Source organism: Talpa europaea, assembly GCF_964194135.1.
Source record: "Talpa europaea genome assembly, chromosome: 12".
Taxonomy (NCBI): domain Eukaryota; kingdom Metazoa; phylum Chordata; class Mammalia; order Eulipotyphla; family Talpidae; genus Talpa; species Talpa europaea.
Genome location: NC_140079.1, coordinates 41,478,573 through 41,497,139, shown reverse-complemented (window position 1 = coordinate 41,497,139; position 18,567 = coordinate 41,478,573). Strand labels below are relative to the sequence as shown.

The 18,567-nt window shown below is 52.0% G+C and overlaps 1 pseudogene across 1 annotated transcript; it reads right to left on the bottom strand.

The window, feature by feature from the left end:
* Positions 1–11,043: 11,043 nt before the first annotated feature.
* On the bottom strand, positions 11,044–11,737 carry LOC311181517 (mitochondrial import inner membrane translocase subunit TIM14-like; annotated as a pseudogene). Its single transcript has one exon. The product of its transcript is annotated as a mitochondrial import inner membrane translocase subunit TIM14-like (transcript).
* Between the last annotated feature and the right edge of the window lie 6,830 nt (positions 11,738–18,567).

Sequence of the window (18,567 nt, the reverse complement as noted above, 5' to 3'; positions counted from 1 at the left end):
ACACTGTGTCTGGGCACAATTGTTTGTGAGACTGTGAATCACAACAGCCCTGGGGGGTTCTCAGAGTCTCTACTTTGCAAATGTGGTGTGCTGCCAGCCCCCATCTCTGGCTGGAGCTTCCAGCCCTTTGAGCAGGGAGGAAGTTAGAGGACAGCTGTCATCAGACTGCAGGGTGTCCATGCATCTGAACTTAAGCCATCTGCATTCAGTACCCAAACTCACAGCCACCCTGGTGGAGGTAGCGCAGGGTTGCTCACCCTTGGGCCTCAACATAGACTGCAGACAAACCCAGCTCAGGCTCCCACTGGGCAAGATGCTACCCTCTCTGGGTTGCTTCATGAGTCCCTCCCTCCAGGAGTTTGGCAGAGTTGAGCACCCACTTCCCAGGTTCCCTCCCCCCTACAAGGGTGCAGTCCTGCAGCAACTTGCTCTTCTGCCAGTCTGTCAAAGCAGAGACCAGGCAAAGTGGAAGCCACCCCACCTGGTTGGTCAAATTTTAATCCCTTCCCATTTTCACTAAGGGGGATACTGAGTCACAGAGCAATACCTGGCATAAACCTAAAGTAGGTCAGGGATGCCAAATGTACTGAGTACAAGCGAACCCCACAATGCCTCTTGGTGGATGGGTGAGACAGCTCAAGCCCATCAGGCACCACCCCTGAAATTAGCGGCAATCCCCCCCCCCCCCGGAAATTTCCACCTAGAGAGGACTTTCTGAGACCTGACCGGCAGAAGGCACCCACGGACCAAGGTGGCTTCCTAGGACCACCCTCCTCCCTTAAAACCCATCCACTGATGGGCCTCACTGGTGGCACAAGGGGTTAAGCACCGCAGTATGAAGCAATCTGCAGTCTCTGCAGTACGAGTTTGATCCCCAGCCGGCTAGGGAGCAACCTACATGGCGAAGCCGACCTCTCCTGTCTCGCCCCCTGCTACCCTCGGCAGTGTATTTCAGTCAGTCTGCCTGTTCTCTTCCCCACTGTCTCTGGTGAATCCTCTCACTCCCGCCCCTGCATCTCTGGCCTGTACCCCAGCTCTTGTATGCATAAATAAATAAATCTTAAAAAAAACACCACCACCCACTGATTGCCTGTCCCTAGGCCTCCCTCTAAGGGTGCCCATAAATTCCCGTGGAATTCGCAACCCACCCCCTAAAACCCACCCCCTAAGCTAAAGCCCGCCTACCTAGACCCCCACTGTCATCTTCCCTAAGACTTTGGGTCCCCAAGGCCAACCGCATGGAATACAACCCCTCTAGAGTCCACCCTGACAAGGTATACCCCAAACTGACCTATTCAGGACCCTCTTGGGACCCCCCCCCAGGAAAGACTTGTTCCCATGAAATTCCATCTCAAGAAGCCCAGTCCCCAGGTTGAGTCCCCAAGTTGAGTCACCTTTTGCCCCCAACCCGGGTTGAGTCACATTCCCGCCTACCCATGTTTGAAGCTCTGAGTGGAGGTGTGGGGCACCCTCCCCCAGGGTCCATCCAGCAGCGCCCCTATTCTGATTGGGGGGTGGGTAAGCGGCTGGGGCAAGTGGGATCTCCTGCCTTGAGGACGGTGGTCCTACCAAAGAGAATGCTTAGAACTCTGGGGGACGATGGTGGGATGGGTGGGCAGGGGTAATAATTATAACGCTATAATAATAACAACAGTTTACATACATCACACCCTATTATTAGGATACCCATCTCATCCAAGAAGAAGGTGAGGCTCTAAGTTTGTAGCAAACTCTCCTGTTTTCTCAAAAGCTTTGTTCTTGGTGAAAATAAAGCTAGAATTCGGGTGTCATCCGGCATGAAGCACACCAGCCACACTGGGGGAGGGGACGGCGGAGCTCCCCGAGACTCCTCTTTCCGCGGCTCTTCTTTCCTGGCTTCCCTTAGCATTTTGACTTTGACCTACAGAGGAGGCAGGTCCCTGGAGGCCCTCCCGGGACGGGGAAGGTCAGTCAGGAAGGCCGCGCGGAGGTGATGGGCGGGGCTTCGGATCAGGGGGCGGGGCGGGAGGAGGTGCGCGGCCCCAGACCCATCCCCACCGGGGCGGGGCTGTCTGGGTCCGACCCCGGGTCTGTCTGCCTTTGTCTGCCGACGTCGGTGCGGGTTTCCCGCCCTCTGCGTCTGTCTGGGTCTGCCTGTTTGGGTCTGACTGCACCCTTCGCTGGTCTGTGTTTGTCTGGGTCTCCCGCCCCGTGTCTCTAACTGTCCTTTATACTAGATCTCCTCTCTGTGTCTCTCTACCTGTCCCCTCTGGGGGACAGGCCCTAGGCAAGAAGCTACCTCTTGTCCGTCTGGGTTTATTGTCTGTACTTAGGGGCTTAAGGCCTTGCAAGGGCTGACTGTTCTTCCCACCAAGTGTCCTGAGGCCTGCTGGGGGAACAGGTTGGGCTTCTGCCTTTGAAGCTCAGCTGGATGGAGGCAGGGAACTGTCTCCACCCACCTCCAAAACCCTGGCCTGGTGTAAGGCATGAGTGCCCTTCAGGGCTATCCTGACCCTCATTCTGCTTCTTCCTTATCCTCAGTCCCTAGGTTTGCACACCCCATCTGGGAGGGTCTGTCTAGGCAGGGTCTGAGGCAAGTGGAGTTGGGGAAACTCTAAGAAGCCATGCTGACCCAGGGCCTGCCCCCACCCCCAACCACATCCTGAGCTACAGGAAGGCAAGGCAGTTAGTTGGCTCAGGTCTGGGGGTCAGGGTCTGAGGTGAGAGGTCCAGTGGAGCCAGTTGGTGATGAGATGGTAGAGGGGGAAAATGAGGTCAGAAGTTCGGAGCTTCCAGGGGGTGTCTGGAAGCCTGTGTGTGTGTCTATGTGTCCCTGTATGTATGTCCATGCAAGTGTTCCTGCATGTGTACCCTTGTATGTGTCCCAATCTGCCTATGTCTCAGTGTGGCCTTGTGTGTGAAAGGGGCAGGGTCACACAGAGGGAGGGGTGTCAAGGACTGGCAGACAAAGAGCCCATTATAGGGCATGTAGCCAAAGCACATATGGGGGTCCCCATGTACGATCCTGTTGATGATCTGGGCTGTCGAGACTCTTGGGCAAGGGGCTCCTTATTTCCATGATGGAAATAAGGCATGGCCCCTCAGGTTCCCACCTGCCCTCCCCATGCCATCCCATGGGCTTCCTCTCCTGAGGAGGTGACCTGGGGGCAGCCCGTGGGCCAGGAGCCAGAGCTTCCTTCCCAAGTCCCCCAGATGTGGGGCAGGGCTGGAGGAGGCAAGAAGAATCAAGCCTGGGGTTGGGAACTGTGGAGGGACCCTGGGGCAGGCTAATGGGAAATTCAGACAGTTCTACTGAGGCCAGTGGTGCAGAGTGACCCTGAGTCTGGGTCAAGGTGAACTCCATCTGCAAAAACACAGGCAACAGCTACTTACAGACCCATTACAGAGGGTTTGTGTCCAGGTTACTCTGCTGGGCTGTTTTAGGGGGTCTGTGGGTATCTGTGAGTCTGGTAAGTTTCCAGGTGTGTGCTGTAGTGGGTGGCTGTCTACATGCTGGTTGGGTATGTGTGTCAGCACATGTTGGCTCCGGTGGGCTTGTTTGTGTATAGATGTCAGCATGACTATGGATATGTAACAGGCTAATATGGGTAACTGCAGGTCGACATGTCAGCTATTGTATGGGGGTTTCTGGCATCTGTCAATGTCACTGTGGGTGACTCTACTCCATGTGTCATGTGATGATGATGCCCCCCACCCCCAGCTCCCTCACTGAATTGTCAGCTCCAGGAAGGCAGAGATTTTGATCTCTTGGACCACAGGTACTAGGAAATAAAGGATATATAAATCCTGGTTCATAAAGGATACTCATGGCTATGGATTTCTGGTGTCTTTGTGTCTCTTTCATTTGGGTCTGTGTATACAACTTATTGTGTCTGTGTGTCACTGTCAAGTGTGTATAATCAAGTGTTAGGGTTGGGTGAAGGTATCAGTAGCGTGTTCATATCTGTTCATGGGTGAGTGTCATAATGGTTGTCCAGGAGAGTCATGTTTTCCAATGTCAGTGTCTGGCAGGCCTTGTACAATCTGTGTGTGTGTGTGTGTTGTGTGTGTGTGTCAGACTGCAGATGGGCCCTTGAATGTCTAGTTGTGCATGTCTGTGTTCTTGTGCACAATAGGGTCTATCTGTGGTTGTCACGATTACTCTGGGTGACTGACAGCCTGTGGGTGCCCGTACACAGTGAGCATCTTTATGCAGTAGAGAACTGTGTGTGTGTGTGTCCAAGGCTGTGTCTGTTTGTGGCCATCACTGATGGCAGCTATGTTTTCCCATGTGGCAGTGTTTATGAGTGGCAGCCCTGATTGTCTAAGAGATATGTGTGCCCACGTGGCAGTGTTATTGTGGGTGACTGTGTGTGTGTGCTTGGGTATATCAACATTCTTGCAGGTGATGCTAGTAATAATGAGGATGATGTATGTCTTAGAGTATGTACATCGGGGACCTTACCATCACTTCAACAATATTAATTGTGCCTCTGTATCTATGAGCACTCCAGGGCAATGAGGAATTGGAAGGAAAGAAATGAGGGAAACTGGAATGGAGTGAAGTGTATGTGGGGTTACTTCTCAGTTCCTATTTGTCCATAAGGGGTCTTCTCCATCCCCTTCTTGCCCCCAGCATGCCCTCAGAGCAGATCCTCTTGAAAGGCTCCTTTAAAGGGGCTCCCCAGCAGTGGGACTCGGGGCCATTTTTTCTTTTCATGGCCAGTTTTGGAGGGCGTGTTCCTGTGTGTAAACCTTGGCCCCAGAAAATACCCTGCAGCCGCCGTCGGTAATGACAGACGGAGGGCGCCGGGACTCCTGCGGACAGCGCCGCGGCAGCCCTGGGCCCACGGCAGCAGGCAGGCCCGAGCGCGGCCCCGGCCGGGATCCGGCTCCGCAGGGCCCGCACAGGCCCGCGCGCCCGTGAACTTGGCCAGGGAAGCCTTCCCCACCGCGCGCCGGGCCGGGCCTCTCCCAGCCCTGGGGACCCGAGGTCCCCCTCCGCTCTGCGCCCCCAAGAACAAAGCTCGCCGCCGCCCTGTCCCGGGCCTCCCGGCGGTCAGGTGTCAGACGACCCGAACACCGCTGCCCCTACGTGCCCCCCAGCATCTCCGCCCCGCAGGGGCATCTCGGCCCATCTCCCTCCCTCCTCTCCCCGGGCGGCCTCGGCCCGCGGACTTCAGGACCTTCCCCCTTAGGGGGGCTGGTCTTCTCGGCGCCCCTTCTCGCAGAAGGCTAGACGCAGAGATGCCGCCGGGGCCTCCCCGCCCCCCTTCCCAGCCGCCGCAACAATGGAGGGCCGGGCGGCAGAGGCCGGGGCGCCCGCCCCCGGCCCCGAGCAGGTGCGCGAGGGGGCTGCAGCGGGAACCCGCCGCCGCCCCGCCCCTCCGCGCCCCCTCCCCGCGGGCAGCCCCCGGCCCGCCCGGCGCCCGCGCTCACCTCTTCTTGGGCCGCCGCCGCGCTCCCCCTCTTCTTTCCAAAACCCGCCCGGAAAAGCCCCCGGAGCCCAGGCGCCGGCACGGGAAATTGCACTTCGGCGGCTCCGGGGCAGGGCGGGGGCTCCCCAGGCCACGGGCAGGGGGAGGGGGCCTTGGGGCTCCGGTGCCGGCTCGAACCCGCGGCCGCCGCCTCCCGCCCGCCCGCCAGTCTGTCTCGGTGACGTGCCCGCGCTCCCAGCCGCCGCCCCCTCCCTCCTCCCCGCGCCGCGCCGGGCGGTGGGTCCAGCCGCGGCTGTGCGCGCCCCAGGCCGCCTGCCAGGCGCACCGGGACGCTATCCGGGATGCCGGTGGGGCGCCTGGACTCAGCTCCCCGGGCCGCGCGGAGGATAAGGGGAACGGAGGTAGGAACGGGCATTCGCAGGGGTCCAGACCCACACAGACCTCAAAGGCCAAGAGGACACACGCGCACAAAGGCACGTGGACCGCAAACACAGGGGAGGCTGTGCAAGAGGCTTGGGGACACATTCCCATCCCAGAGAGTGGTGGGACATGCAGAGGCACTGGCGTGCTGGCCCCACGAGGACATCCAAAATCAACTACACGCAGATGGACCCAGGGGTGCACCGATACATGCAAGATACAGACACGTGGCATGCACAGGAAGAAGGACCTGAGACGATCTACACAGACAGAAGTCTCAGGGGTGAGCACACACGGGCACACACAACACAGACACACCTGGATACACGCAGGACCCACACACTCCCCATCTTTGAGGCGCACAGCCATGGGAAAATCCTGTCACATAAAACCCAACACAGCGCACATATACCTAGGACAGAAACACCCTCGTTCACATAGTCACACACAGTCTCGGGCATACACAGGCACACAAAGTTCACAGACACACAATATGCACACCTACTCATGTACAAAGGGAAGAGGTACACTGCCATGCCTATATCCAATACCCACAAAACACCCAGGCAAGCCCCAGAGCCGCAGAGGTTTCACATTGGGTGCACACACAATACACAGGGACACTTGAGGATATGTGTGTGGGGCCATCTGGTGTAGGCACATACACAGGTCTCACATGTGAGCGAGACCTGAAAGTTGTACACAGGCTGTGGGTCCCCTGATCTCCCAGAGATGCTTCCAAGGACCCCCCCATATTGTCTCTCTCTCTCTCTTCTCTCTTTCTTTCTCTCTCACACACCCACTCACCCACACACATAGAGCAGGAATGGTATACTGGCTAAGACTCTCCTAGGATACACACATCACACACAGATCCCACTATGTACCCCCCACTCCGGCCCATACCCACACACGGCATCTTTGCCAAGTGTGGTTCTGTCATGGAGGCTGGTGGAAGGAGGTCATGATAGGGCAGATGTAGCACCAGCCAGCCTCCCATTGGCATGGGCTAAGCCAACAGATTTCTCATTCTGTTTATTTATCAGCCCCACCTCACCCAGAGGGGACTGAAGAAACCTTTTGAGCCCCCTACCAGCCCAAGCCTTAACCCTTATTGGGCCATGACCCATCTCCACCTGGACATACTGCACCCACACATACACACCCCTATTTCAATTTCTCCTTGACATCCTCCTTCCTCACACCTTCTGGTCTCAACCCAGAAAGCCAAATTCCAATGGGCCCAGAGGGTAGAGGTCCCCAGGTCCCTCAGAGACTGCTGGGAACCTACTCTATACCTAACTCACCCCAAATGAGGGGTAATTCCCAGAAGTAGGGTATGCAAGGAAGAAGATAGGAGTAAATAGTAATTGGGCCTCCAGAGTGAGGTCAGCTTTGTTGTGTCTCTTCTGTGCTCTCCCTTCTATCCAACATGGTTTTTTTTTTAATTTATTCATTTATTTATTTTGTTTTTGTTTTTTGTTTGTTTGTTTGTTTGTTTGTTATACATGCACTGGGTACAGTCAGAAGCGCGGGAGGGTGAGAGAATCCACCAGAGCCAGAGCCGGGAGCAGAGCAGGCAGAAGGACCGAAGTACACTGCTGAGGGGAGCAGCGGGCGGCAGGAGAGGTCTGCGCGCCATGTGGGGCCCTCCTCCGGTGGCCGGGGAGCAGCCGGGGATCGAACTGGCACCACAGAGGCTGTGGGCAGCTTCGCAACCCAGTGCTCAACCGCTGCGCCACCGGGGAGGCCCCCTGTGCTCTCCCTTCTAACTGAAAAGGTGGTGGTGGGGGTTCCTGGAATATAAAACATTCATTCATCCTTTCATTCTTTCATAACCATCAGACACCTTCTAGAAAGCCAAAGAAATTATGTCCTTTTCACAGATGGGTAACTGAGGCCCACAAGGAGCTGCCCCTTGCCCAAGGTGCACAAGGCAGAAGCAGCAGAGCTAGAATCTGTGCCAGGCTTTTCCCATCTCCTTCCTTGGACAGAAAAATCCACTTTCCTACCCGCTGAGCTGCCCACAGCTACCAGCAGAGGGCAGCAGACTCCAGAGCCCATCTTGTTATGGGGGCAGCCAGTCTCTAAACTCTCTTATGTATTTTCCCCCCAACTCCTGAGGACTCTGGCTGAACACCCTGTCCCCTGCCCCCATGCCAGGCAGGAATCTCAACTGCAAAAATGCAGAGGACCCAGATGAAAAGAACACTTCTTAAATAAAACCTGGTGGAACTGGTGTCTCCACAAGTGCCTCTCATACACGTGGTCCCTTTTAAAGTCTAGCTCTAACTGGACTGCTCCTTACTGTAACACATTGACTGGGCCAGCAGCTTCTGCATTTCTGAACTGCGTCAGACCAGGAGAGAGGATTCCTGCAACCCAGCCCAACGGTCAGTCTCTGCCCCCACCCCCACTCTCCCCCACAGAGTCCTCTGAATATCCCCTAAGCCCAGAACAGGATAGGAGGGGCAGTGAGGGGCAGTGAGGGGAGCCCCACTGTGTTGGAAAGGCCTTGTTACTTCAAGACCAGGATCGTGGGAACTGCCCACCCCACCCCACCCCAATCCCCAGTTCCTGGGGCCCCAGGCAGTGCTGACTCATAGGGGACCCAGGGCTATGACTCAGCAGGGACTCTTTTGAACTTCTCAAGAGATTTCCAGCCCCATGTCCCCTCCAGGGTCTCCTCAGGGATCCAGAGGGAGGTTGGGTGGGTGTGTGAACCAGAATGTTCTTCTCAGTTTCCTGAACCCTAAGCCCCAGCCCCCAGAGACTCCTGAGGCCATGGTAATGGGTGTGTATAACTGGGTGCCATTGTACACAGTATATGGGAGCTTGTATGTGCCCAGATGTTTGTGTAGCTTGAACATTCAGGAGAACGCAAAGCCCAGACTGGGAGGATGCACTCCTCTGCACCCACTGGGAGTCTGCGCAGGGGCACTCCAGTGCCTGGATGAGGCTCTGGGCAGGGAGCTCCTTCCCTTGACCACAAACAAACCAGCTTCTCCAGTCATCTTTCCCACCTCCGGAAATGGCTCCATCATTTGGCAGATCCTTGGGCCAAAGCCTTTACTAACATGCACAAATTCAGTTACTGTGCTCTCTAAAAGCATCTGAAATCTTACCCACCTTCCATGTCCAGTCCCTGGACCAGTTCAGTACCCACCTCCTTGCTCTCCCTGCTCCAACCTCACACAGTCTGTTCCCATTACTACCACCAGAGGGCGCCAGTGAGCACCCTAATCAGATCAAGTCTCCCTTGCCCTGGACCCTTTATGTTTCACTCAGAGCAAAACCCCATGTCCTCCCCACAGCCCTCTAGACTTTGCACTCTCCATCCTTTTCCCTCATTTGCTCACTTTGACCCAGCTAAAGGGGCCTCTTCACTGTTCCTCAAACACACCAAGCACAACCTCAGGGCCTTTGCACTGACTGTTCCCTCTATCAGGAACTCTTCTCCAGATAGCCACATAACTTTTTTCTACACCTTCAGGTCTCTGCTCAAATATCACTTCCTCAGTGATACCTTCTCTCCCCCCCCCCTTTTGAAATTGCACCTCATTGCTTTATTCTGCTCTATTTTTCCTTTGCCCTGTCACCTTTGAATACACTATGTGTTGACTACACAAGTTTGTTGTATGTCTCCTGTCCCCTCTCCCAGGGCGGGAAGCTTTGTATTGATCATCCTGGTGGCACTGAGAGGCCAGAGTCTCAGACAATATCTGCTGATATCTACCATGTTCCTGGATCACGCTGGGGAATGAAATAGATATGCCTGCCATTTGTCAGGACAGTTACATAGTCATTTACAGTGGAAAGCTTTCAGTACTGAGAGTTGGAAGCACAAGGGAATAAGTGCAGGGAGGGCTTGGGGCTCAGTCTGGAGGAGTGGTTACAACCAGGAAAAGCTTCTGGAAGAGGTGAGTTCATACCAGGTCTTGATGGCTGGTGAGGAGTTGGGATTTAAATAAGACACGGATGGGACCTCCCGAGTAGCCTAGGGGTTATTGATCCCTTGTCAGGGAGGTAACCCATAAATGGCACAGCAGACCTCTCTTTTCTCTCCTGCTGCTCCCCTTAGCAGTGTATCTCAGTAAATCTGCCTATTCTGTTCCCCACTCTATCTCTGGTGAATACTCTCACCCCCAGTACCCTCTGGCCTACACCCCAGTTCTTCTATGCAAAAAAAAAAAAATCCCACAACATTAAAAAAAGGGAAAAAATTCATTAAAAACAATAAATTTAAATAAGGCAGAGAGGGCTTCCCTGGTGGCACAAGGGGTTAAGACGCAGCACTATGAAGCTATCAGCAGCCACTGCAGCATGAGTTTAATGCCCGGCCAGGGAGGTGACCCACATGGCACAGATGACCTCTCCTGTCTTGCCCACAGCTCCCCTCAGCAGTGTATTTCAGTAGATCTGCCTGTTCTGCTCCTTACTCTGTCTCTGGTGAATCCTTTCACCTCCTGCATCTCTGGCCTGCACCCCAGCTCTTGTATGCATAAATAAATAAATCTTAAAAAAAATAGGATAGAGAGATTTTGGAGGAGTTTTACTTTTTTTTTTTTTTTTTTTTAAAGATTTATTTATTTATTCATATAAGCAATGGGTACAGTCAGAAGCGTGGGAGGGCGAGAGAATTCACCAGAGCCAGAGCAGGGAGCAGAGCAGGCAGAAGGACCGAAGTACACTGCAGAGGGGAGCAGCCGGCGGCAGGAGAGGGCTGCGCACCATGTGGGACCCTCGCCCGGCGGCCCCGGGGAATGAACCCGGGCTGCAGAGGCTGCGGGCAGCTTCGCAACCCAGCGCTCAACCGCTGTGCCACCGGGGAGGCCCGTTTTACTTTTTTTTTTTTTTTTTTTAATGTTCACTGTGCCTTCAAGTAGGTACAAAATTTAATGAGTAATGAACAGTATTGTTGGCGGACCAGCACAGCAGTAGACAATGAGGCCACCTCAGGGTTGACAGGGGGAGGTGCAGCATATTGTTATTCAAATCGCATTTGTTTATCCATTACTGAGTATTAATCTCCAAATTTTATGATTTACAAATAGCCTGATTTACATTTGCATCAGTTACTTACAATGATCTAAAGCCCTCATATAGGGCTCATTTGAACAAAAAAATCTTATCCAAAGGCTTTTAGTTTATGCTAAATCATTTTTAAGATTTATAGCTTTGAAGCATTTTATTAAAAAGTTGGTACTTATACATAAACTGCTAAAAACTTAAAATTCATCGTAACATTTACTTCATTTTTTGCTTGACCTTCTAGTAAATCTTTAGCTTCATTGATTTTGGCTGCTATATAAGGAGATCCTCCCTTGTCTGGGTGATTTAAAAGCATAATTCATCGATGAGCATCTCTTATTTTTCCTTTATTGGCAGTAGGACTTACACCTAATATTAATGCTGCTTCCTGTTTTGTCATTTTTGGTTCAAATCCTCCTCTGTAATAGCCACCACTGAAAGCAGATTTTGGTAGGCTTTGAAAAACTTGTTTTACTTGAGGCTCCATATGCTTCATGGCTTGCAAAACATAGCGGCCTGCAAATCCTGCAGCAGCAATGGTCAATCCAACTGCTACCATAGTACTGGCCATGGCTCCAGCTTAGCTCTCCTGCCTCCACCGAGAGCACGGCTCATCCCAGACCAGAGGCCACGGCCACCAGCCCCACGTCCCCGCCAAACACCCACGCGGCCACCGCTGGCCGGTACCAGGAGTTTTACTTTTAAGCAGATTTAGTAAGGCATACTTTTTTTTTTTTACACTGCAAAAGGACAGATTTATTAGGAAAAGAGAGTCACCTGCATAATCACAGGCAGTCAGAGAGCTAAGGCATACTTTTCACAGAGTAAAATCCAGCCTTTATACAGTTCTATACATTTGGACAAATACATACAGTTGCATAACTGCTGCCTGAATCACCATCTAGCAGAGTCCTTGGGAGGTTTAAAGCAAGAACAAGCAGTCACATGCCGCAGGCCATACACATAGCAAAGGGGACAAGGGGGAAGCAGAGGGCCAATGGGCACACCAGTGTGGTTGTCCAGGTGAGGACAACTTTGTTTTGAATTAGGACAGAGATCTGGGAGACAGGTGGCTATGACAGGTTTCAGGAAGTGGAGCCAACAGGTCTTAGATGTAAAACAAGTGTGGAAACCGATGACCCAAAGAGGAGGGTGGAGGAGGCATCTGAGGGACACCCAGAAGGCCATATTTGGAGAGAAGGTCATCAATACATGGTGACCAAGCAATGCCCAGGGAGGATAGCATTTAAGAAATATTTACAAAGAAGTAGAAGAAGGAAGAGGGACACCAGGAGAATGTGTCTTCAAGCCAAGGAAGAAGTGGGTAAAAGTGACAGATGTTGGGGCCTCCCTGGTGGCCCAAGGGGTAAGATGCAACCTATGAAGGTATCAGCTGCCACTGCAGCACAAATTTGATCCCCGGCCAGGGAGCTACCCACATGGCACAACAGACCTCTCCTGACTGGCACGCTGCTCCCCTCAGCAGTGTATTTCAGTCAATCCACCTGTTCTGTTCCCCACTCTGTCACCCCCAATACCTCTGGCCTGTACCCCAGTTCTTGTATGCATAAATAAATTTTTTTTAAAAAGTGACAGATGTTATAAAGAGGTCGAGGACAGTGACAACTGGGAAAAGTGGCCGGACTTGCAGATTTGGGGTCAGTGTTGTGATTAGGTAGCTGCTTGAGAAGCAATTGGAAGGGAAGGGAAAAGTGATAGCAATACCAGTGCAGTACCTTCCAATAGAAATACAGGGAGAATCACAAGTTCCAGCCACCATGTACAATGTAATATTTTTTCATTACCTGCATTTAAAAAAGTAAAATGAAACAGGTGAAATGAATGGTAATAATATATTGGATTTAACCCAATATACCCAAAATAGTATAATTTCAACATGTCATCAAGATGAAAATCAGGGCCTCCCCTGGTGGTACAGCGCTTGAGCGCGGGGCTGCAAAGCTGCCCGCAGCCTCTGCAGCACCAGTTCCGTCCCCGGCTACTGCGAGGGTCCCACATGGCATGACAGACCTCTCCCGCCGTGCCCGCTGCTCCCCTCAGCAGTGTATTTCTTCAGTCTGTCTGTTCGGTTCCCCGCTCTGGCTCTGGTGAATTCTCTCACCCTCCCGTGCTTCTGACTGTACCCAGTGCTTGTATAAACAAACAAACAAATAAATAAATAAACAAACAAATAAATAAATAAATCTTTAAAAAAAAAGATGAAAATCATAAGTGACATTTGTCACATTCTTTTTTTAAAAAAAAAGATTTATTTATTTATGCATACAAGAACTTGGGTATAGGCCAGAGGTGCAGGGGGAGGGGGTGGTGAGAGGATTCACCAGAGAAAGAGTGGGGAACAGAACAGGCAGACTGACTGAAATGCACTGCTAAGGGGAGCAGCGGACAAGATAGGAGAGGTCTGCTGCACCATGTGGGTAGCTCCCTGGCAGGCCAGGGATTGAACTCATGCTGCAGAAGCTGTGGATAGCTTCACAGTGCTGTGCTTAACCCCTTGAGCCTCCAGGGAGGCCCTGTCACATTCTTTATTATATTTAAAAAGATTTATTTATTTATTTATGCATACAAAAACCGGGGTACAGGCCAGAGGGGCAGTGGGTGAGAAGATTCGCCAGACAGAGCGGGGAACAGAACAGGCAGACTTGAGTGAAATACACTGCTGAGGGGAGCAGCCGGAGAGTCAGGAGAGGTCTGCTGCACCATGTGGGTGGCTCCCTGGCCAGCCAGGGATCGAACTTGTGTTGCAGAGGCTGAGGACAGCTTCTTAGTGCTGTGCTTAACCCCTTGCTCCACCATCTGTCACACATTCTTTAAAAAAATATGTGGGGGTTAAAGTCTCAGCATGAGTTCGATCCCAACCTGGGAGCTGACCCACATGGTGCAGCAGACCTCTCCTGTTTCACCAGCTAATCCCCCTCAGCAGTGTATTTCAGTACATCTGCCTGTGCTGCTCCCCACTCTGTCTCTGGTGAATCCTCTCACCCCCTTCATTACACCTTAGTTCTTGTATGCATAAATAAAATAAATCGTTTTTTTTTAAAGATTTATTTATTTTTATACAAGAGCTGGGGTACAGGCCAGAGGCGGGGGAGGGTGAGAGGATTCACCAGAGACAGAGCAGGGAGCAGAACAGGCAGACAACAGAAGTACACTGCTGAGGGGAGCAGTGGGCATGACAGGAGAGGTCTGTTGCGCCATGTGGGATTCTCCCCGGCTGGCCAGGATCGAACCCGCACTGCTGAGGCTGTGAACAGTTTCACAGCGTGGTGCTCAATCCGCTGTGCCGCTGGGGAGGCCCTAAAATAAATCTTTTTTTAAAATTAATTTATTTACTTATACAAGCACTGGGTACAGTCAGAAGCAAGGGAGGGTGAGAGAATTCACCAGAGCCAGAGTGGGGAACAGAACAGGCAGACTGACGAAATACACTGCTGAGGGAGGGGAGTAGAGGGTGCGGCAGGAGAGGTCTGCACGCCATGTGGGACCCTCACCGGCAGCTGGGGATCGAACCGGCACTGCAGTGGCTGCGGGCAGCTTTGCAGGCCAGTGCTCAACCGCTGTGCCACCGGGGAGGCCCCCTAAAATAAATCTTTTTAAAATAATTTAAAAATTAAAATAAAATAGGGTCTCCCTGGTGGCGCAGCGGTTGAGCGCTGGGTTGCGAAGCTGCCCGCAGCCTCTGCAGCGCCGGTTCGATCCCCGGCTGCTCCCCGGCCACCGGAGGAGGGTCCCACATGGCGCGCAGACCTCTCCTGCCGCCCGCTGCTCCCCTCAGCAGTGTACTCGGTCTTTCTGCCTGCTCTGCTCCCCGCTCTGGCTCTGGTGAATTCTCTCACCCTCCTGCGCTTCTGACTGTACCCAGTGCTTGTATAAATACAAAAAAAATAAAATAAAATAAATAAAAAAATTAAAATAAAATAAAGGAAAATAAAAGACAATTTAAAAGTGCAGGTCTAGACAGGACCTGATTTTGTCACCTCACTCACCTCTCACTAATGCCAGCTCTGTCAAATCCTGTCTTTATTTTAAAATCTTGATATTTTGTTCCTCATGAAGTTTTCACATTAATTTTGATTTTTAAACACATTAGATATTTAACATCCCTCACAAAAATGTGTACATGAATGTTTATAGAAGCACTTATTCCTATTAGCCAAAAAGTGGAAACCACCCAAATGTCCATCCATCAGTGAATCAATGAAAAAATGCAGTATATCCCTACCACAGTCTTTAGTGATAAAAAGGAACAAAAGAGCAGTACATGCTACAACATGAATGATCTTTGAAAAGTTAATGAAGTCAGTCACAAGTCACATGGGATTAGTCCATTCATACACAGTGACAGAGAACAGATTAGGGGTTAGTGGGGTGACTCCCCAATTGGTCCTGGGTTTCTTTTAGGGTGATGAAAAATCCTCTAAAATTAGTTGTTGATTTCACAACACTGAATATACTAAAAACATTGTATACTTTTAAGTAAATAGAGTAATTTTATCTCAATCTCAATAAACTGTTAGAAAAAATGTTTAATCTTGACTCTAAACTCTTCTCACCCTGGTCCTGGCTCTGCAGTCTCTTCCACACCAAGTTCAAGCACAGCAAAGGTAGAACAGGAGGCAAGCAGGAGTGGACAGGTGAAAGGAATGGTAAGCCAGGGAGACATGACCACATGTGTCCCCCACACCCGTTTTTCCTGTCAGAAGTCACAGGTTTCCCTGACTGGCAGGCTCGGGAGACAGAAGAATGTCAGTTCTTCTAGTTTCTCCAAAGCCTCATTCCGAGAACCCCAGCCTGCCTACCCTAGCAGAGAGCCTGACTCAATTTGTCCACTGTGCATATGTGACCTTTTGCAGTGTTCCAATGATTCAGGTGACTTAGAAGCCCCCTCCCTAGGTACTCCGGGCTGCCCATGGTGACTTTTCAAAAACATGGAGGAAGTAGGCTGAAGGCTTTGGGGCCCAGTCTGGCTCTAGGGGGCACCCAGCAGGGCCTTGGCCCCATAGCCCACCCTCCAGAGGGCCTAAGGGCTGGGAGTGGGGGGTGGAGAAGTCTTCTCAAAGGGCCTTTGTGGGAGCGGCTGGGGGGTGGTGCTGGGGGACCCCGCCCTGTGTGACTCACCCTCATTGCTGGGTAGTGACTCACGCCCAGGCTCCCCTCCTGCCCGCCCACAGCAGGTGCTGCCAGATCCAACTTGGGCTGGGGGGCTCCCTGGCCATGTTCTGTTCATGCCACCCTACCCTGGGCCTGTGCATTTCCAGAGACACTGGCCCTGTCCTGTCCTCCTTTCCTTCCAGGGCTTCAAGCAGGGATACAATTTCCTGTCTCTCTCCCCTCCTGGGTGGGGGCAGACCTCTCCTACTGAGATGTGGCAGGCATGGTCTCAAGATCAGTGCATGGAATCTCAAACCACCCAAGAGGTAGAGGTAGGGTGTTCTTGCCTCCTCCTTTTAACAAATGGGGAAACTGAGGCTTTGTGAGATTATTATGGAGTTGTCCAAAGTCCAGAGTTGGGACATAACAAAACTGGTGTCCTGGGTTGTAACCGGGTAATAATCTCAGCTACTTCGGCACCAGGGTGTGTTACTGTAGCCTGCAATGCCGCTTTCATTTCACAGAGGAGTAAATTGAGTCCGTGAGGGCCTTAGTCACAGACAGGCTGGCCCGGGATTCGAACCAAGCCCGGCAGCCGGGGTCTGCTCTGATGTTTCCCCACGGTCCTCCAGAGCTCACTTGGGAGTTGGGACGCCCCCACCGCTGGGCCCCGCCAGCCGCCAGGGCCGGCTAGGCCCGGGCCGCCTGCCAGGCTGCCGGGCGCCATGCCCGTCAGCATCACGCCGCTGTGAGTCACAGCGCGCGCCGGCCCCGCCCCCCCAACAAACAGCGCGTTGCCCAGCAACCGCCTCTGTGGGCCGTCCCTGTCTGCTCTGCGGGGCCTGGGTTCGAGCCTCCAGCCGGATGGGAAAGGCCTCGGGCCCCCTCCACCCCTTGGCCGTGCCCTCTTCGGGACTTTATCCTGCCTGCAGTCCTGGTGGGCACGGAGATGAGGGCTGGAGAGGGCCCAGTGGAGATGGGAAGGACAGAGGTTGTCTCTCCCAAAGTCAACCCAATGGCAGGGTATTCTTTGAGAGGTGAGATGTACCCAGAGGGCTAGACTACAGCTGAGGGTGGAAGCCATTTTCCTGGAGGGATTTGAGTAGCCCTCTAGGGGAGGGGAGGTCAGGCGTTCTGTGATGGTGTGGGGGCTTTTAAAATTTCATCATCAGCCCTCCACCCCACACATACCAAAGGAGCTAACACTTAATTTGTATTATGTGTTCTAAGCTTCACTAAACACGTGTGTATCTACTCATTAATTTAACATTCACCATAGGCCCTCTGACATAATAACCCTTTCATTGGTATTATTCCCATTTTATAGATGGGAACATTGAGTCACGTGTGTCCTTTGCCAGAGGAGGCAGAGCACTGAGCTTCAACCAAGTATATGTTCCCACTTGGTGGTGGTCATATCTTTGGGAGTCTGAAGAGTGGGTATGACTGATAACCCAAGGGGGTTCCTTGGGCCTGTTGAGGTAGCTGAAGTCTATGCCTTCCAGCCTGTGCCAGGTTCCATCTTAGATTGACATGCTGTTTGAGGGCAGGGAAAGGATTCACCTCATTCTGGATACACAGCATCCTATAATAGTCCACCAGCAAGCTGCCCACCGACCCTAAGGGTGCTTGCTGCATGAAGAGCTGTCTAAGGGCCCAGACCTTGTAGGGTAGGAACCAGAGCACCATAGCTGTGTGGTACATGCACCCTTCCTGGTCTCTGTCAGAGAAGTGACCGGCTGCTTGGAAAGGGATTGCCTTTGCATTATTTAAGAAATGTTTGTTTTATTCAAAAGATTGAGTCAATCACTGAAATGGGTTAGTAAGTAGAAAACAGTATATAGGCTCCCTGAAGAGGCTAAAGTCAGAGGGTCTTGATGGGAGGCAAGGAAAACTTCCTGGAGAAGGTGATGCCTTAAGATGTGAAGAATGCTCAGGAACCCACAGCTGCAGGTGAAAGATGGATTGGGGAGAACTGGGACCTGACCAGCAGAGCCTTGTGACTGATAAGGACCATGGAGGACCTTTGTAATGGATGGTAGAGGAAAGACGTGATTGGATTTAATTGACTTTCTCTAGAGAATGGCTGGAAGGAGTAAGGCCAGAGATAGGACGATCAGGGAGAAGTCTAATGGAGTGTTTTTAAGCCTGAGATGATGGTGGCTTAAGGACACAGTTGCCAGATTTAACAAAAATATAGGAAACCTAGTAAATTTGATTTAAATTTGAAATTCAGGTATCTAACAAATAATTTTTTGGGCGGGTAAGTATATCCCAAATATTTCATGGGACTTACTCATGTAAAAAAAAAAAAAAGTTTTCGTTGTTTATCTGAAAATCAAATTTACTGAGTGTTCTGTATTTTATTTGGCAATAGCACTTGAGGGGCACGCTTAGAGGCCCCTGGGGATGGGGGAAAGACATAGCAAACAATGATGGAGCAAATGTATTTTGAAATGGGTACTACTATCACCCCCATTTTACAGATAGGTAAATTGAGGCCCAGAGAGGTTTTGTAACTTGTTTATAAGGTTAGTAAGTGGGTGTCCCGGGATTGGAACATATTGGTTACATCCCACCAGCGGCT